Source organism: Arachis hypogaea, chromosome 16 (genome assembly GCF_003086295.3).
Source record: "Arachis hypogaea cultivar Tifrunner chromosome 16, arahy.Tifrunner.gnm2.J5K5, whole genome shotgun sequence".
Lineage (NCBI taxonomy): Eukaryota > Viridiplantae > Streptophyta > Magnoliopsida > Fabales > Fabaceae > Arachis > Arachis hypogaea.
This window is the reverse complement of record NC_092051.1, coordinates 88,301,953-88,305,157: the sequence shown is the minus strand read 5'-3', so window position 1 is coordinate 88,305,157 and position 3,205 is coordinate 88,301,953. Positions and strand designations below refer to the sequence as shown.

General features: G+C 32.6%; 1 non-coding gene across 1 annotated transcript; it reads left to right on the top strand.

The window, feature by feature from the left end:
• The first annotated feature begins 710 nt into the window (after window positions 1–710).
• On the top strand, window positions 711–818 carry LOC112760482 (small nucleolar RNA R71). Its single transcript, XR_003180920.1, has one exon. It is a non-coding gene; the product is annotated as a small nucleolar RNA R71 (small nucleolar RNA).
• Window positions 819–3,205: the final 2,387 nt, after the last annotated feature.

The window sequence follows — 3,205 nt, the reverse complement described above, 5'->3', positions numbered from 1 at the left end:
TTGCTTGGGAGAGTACTCGGAGGGATTTCAGTGATCCTTTTACTCAGCTGGCCCACTTGTGCTTCCAAATTTCTAATGGAAGACCTTGTTTCATTCATGAAACTCACAGTAGCCTTAGATAGATCAGAGACTAAGTTTGCTAAGCTAGATGGATTCTGCTCAGAATTCTCTGTTTGTTGCTGAGTGACTGATGGAAAAGGCTTGCTATTGCTAAACCTGTTTCTTCCACCATTATTAAAGCCTTGTTGAGGCTTTTGATCCTTCCATGAGAAATTTGGATGATTTCTCCATGATGAGTTATAGGTGTTTCCATAAGGTTCACCTAAGTAATTCACCTCTGCTATTGCAGGGTTTTCAGGATCATAAGCTTCTTCTGCATAAGAAGCCTCTTGAGTACTGTTGGATGCAGCTTGCATTCCATTCAGACTCTGAGAAATCATATTGACTTGCTGAGTCAATATTTTGTTCTGAGCCAATATGGCATTCAGAGTATCAACTTTAAGAACTTCCTTCTTCATAGGCGTCCCATTACTTACAGGATTCCTCTCAGAAGTGTACATGAACTGGTTATTAGCAACCATGTCAATGAGTTCTTGAGCTTCTGCAGGCGTTTTCTTTAGGTGAATGGATCCACCTGCAGAAGTATCCAATGACATCTTTGATAACTCAGATAAACCATCGTAGAATATATCCAGGATGGTCCATTATGAAAGCATGTCAGAAGGACACTTTTTGGTCAACTGTTTGTATCTTTCCCAAGCTTCATAGAGGGATTCACCATCTTTTTGTTTAAAGGTTTGGACATCCACTCTAAGCTTGCTCAGCTTTTGTGGAGGAAAGAACTTGGCTAAGAAAGCCGTGACCAGCTTATCCCAAGAGTTCAGGCTGTCTTTGGGTTGAGAGTCCAACCAGATTCTAGCTCTGTCTCTTACAGCAAATGGGAAAAGCATGAGCCTGTAGACTTCAGGATCTACTCCATTAGTCTTAACAGTATCACAGATCTGTAAGAATTCAGTTAAAAACTGAAAAGGATCTTCAGATGGAAGTCCATGAAACTTGCAGTTCTGCTGCATCAGAGAAACTAGCTGAGGTTTCAGCTCAAAATTGTTTGCTCCAATGGCAGGAATAGAGATGCTTCTTCCATGTAAATTGGAGTTAGGTGCAGTAAAGTCACCAAGCATTCTCCTTGCATTATTGTTGTTGGGTTCGGCTGCCATCTCCTTTACTTGTTTGAAATTTTCAATAAGGTTGTCTCTGGATTGTTGTAATTTAGCTTCTCTTAGTTTTCTCTTCAGAGTCCTTTTAGGTTCTGGATCAGCTTCAACAAGAATGCCTTTTTCTCTGTCCCTGCTCATAAGAAAGAGAAGGAAAAAAAGAAAAGAAGAGGAATCCTCTATGTCACAGTAAAGAGGTTCCTTATTATTAGTAGAAAAAAAGAAGAAGAGAAAAATCTGAACTCAGAAAGAGAGAGAGAGAGAGGGTTCGGATTTTTGGTGGGTGGGGGAGAGATGTTAGTACATGAATAAATAAATAGAATAAGATGAGAGAGGGAAAATTTCGAAAATAATTTTTGAAAAAGAGTTAGTGATTTTTGAAAATAGTTTTTGAAAAAGGTTAGTAATTTTCGAAAATCAAAAACTAAAATAATTAGTTAGTTAAAAAGAATTTTTGAAAAAGAGGGAAGATATTTTCGAAAATTAGAGGAGAGAGTTAGTTAGGTAGTTTTGAAAAAGATAAGAAACAAACAAAAAGTTAGTTAGTTAGTTGAAACAAATTTGAAAATCAATTTTGAAAAGATAAGAAGATAAGAAGTTAGAAAAGATATTTTGAAATCAAATTTTGAAAAAGATAAGATAAGAAGATATTTTTGAAAAGATATGATTGAAGTTAGTTTTGAAAAAGATTTGATTTTTAAAATCACAATTAATGACTTGATTCACAAGAAATCACAAGATATAATTCTATAACTTAAAGTTTGAATCTTTCTTAACAAGCCAGTAACAAACTTGAAATTTTTGAATCAAAACATTAATTGATGATGTTATTTTTGAAAATTATTTGAGAAAGATAAGAAAAATATTTTTGAAAAATATTTTTAAAGTTTTCGAAAATAACTAAGAAAAATGAAAAAGATTTGATTTTTGAAAAAGATTTTGAAAAAGATAAGATTTTCAAATTGAAAATTTGATTTGACTCATAAAAATAACTGGATTTTTAAAAAATTTTGAAAAAGTCAAATCTAATTTTCGAAATTTTAAGAGAGAAAAAGGGAAAGATATTTTTTTGATTTTTGAATTTTTATGATGAGAGAGAAAAACAGAAAAATGATGCAATGCATGAAATTTTTAGATTAAAACAATGAATGCATGCAAGAATGCTATGAATGTCAAGATGAACACCAAGAACACTTTGATGTCAAGATGAACACCAAGAACATATTTTTGAAAAATTTTTAATGCAAGGAAAACATGCAAGACACCAAACTTAGAATTCTTTAATGCTTAGACATAAAGAATTCAGGAAAGCATATGAAAAACAAGAAAAGACACAAAACATGCAAATGCAAAGATCAAACAAGAAGACTTACCAAGAACAACTTGAAGATCATGAAGAACACTATGAATGCATGATTGTTTCGAAAAATGCAAGATGCACATGCAATTGACACCAAACTTATAACATGACTCAAGACTCAAACAAGAACACAAAAAATATTTTTGATCTTTATGATTTTCTAATTTTTTTGTATTTTTTTTCGAAAATTATTTGAAAAACAAAAATAAGGATTCTAAACTTTTTAGTATGAATTCCAGGAATCTTATGCTCTTTAGTCTAAGCTCCAATCAAAGGGTCAGGCATGGCTTAATAGCCAGCCAAGCTTTAGAATGGATTTACATCCATTGAGGTGATTAAGTGAAGACCAATCCCAAAGGAGTTTGGGTATGGCTTTTCAGCCAGATAGGATTCAACATGTTACCATGAAACTCTAGAATTCATTCTTAAAAGTTTTGAAGCCATAGAATAATTTATTTTTGAAAACATTATTTTTATTATTATTATTTTTTTTTCGAAAACAAAAGAAAAATTTTTGAAAGATTTTTGAAAAATTTTTGAAAACAAAACAAAAAGAAAATTACCTGATCTGAGCAACAAGATGAACTGTCAGTTGTCCAAACTCGAACAATCCCCGGCAACGGCGCCAAAA